This window comes from Pteropus alecto, unplaced genomic scaffold (assembly GCF_000325575.1).
Source record: "Pteropus alecto unplaced genomic scaffold, ASM32557v1 scaffold95, whole genome shotgun sequence".
Taxonomy (NCBI): Eukaryota; Metazoa; Chordata; class Mammalia; order Chiroptera; family Pteropodidae; genus Pteropus; species Pteropus alecto.
In genome coordinates, this window is record NW_006441071.1 from 11,664,774 (window position 1) to 11,665,324 (window position 551).

Sequence of the window (551 nt, forward strand, 5' to 3'; positions counted from 1 at the left end):
TTGTTCTTTGAGACACATAAAGGAATTATAGGAGTATTCATAGCAGTGCAGTTTGTAATAGCAAAAAACAGAACAACTCAAATGTCCATTGACAACTATAAGCCTTACTGTTCATGAACAAGGAAGAAGAATGATATGACTATTCCAAGTATTATATAGTTCATAAACAGTGTCTGCCATGCTAATTAATAAGGAAGATTCAAAATAACTCAAATTATTTCTTAAACTCAAGAAATATTAACAAGATGCATTATGTGTTTGTTTTTTTTTCCTTTCACTTTAAAAATAATTCACAGGTCCTTAGAGGTAGAATGTGTTGTAACAATTGGCTAAGGAGAGGAATAATTTGCTGAACTGAACCTCTGCATCCTGGCAAATCTAGAGTGGGTGTATACAAGAAAAGACTTTAAAAACAATTTCAAGACCAACAAATGAATTTGTCAGTCTCTAGCTCATACCTACTTTGTCCAATGAAGCTGACACCCTAATGAAACCACAAGGGCCATAGAGAGGGTGTGGTCAGTTGTTTTTGCAATAGTAACAGGCTAAAT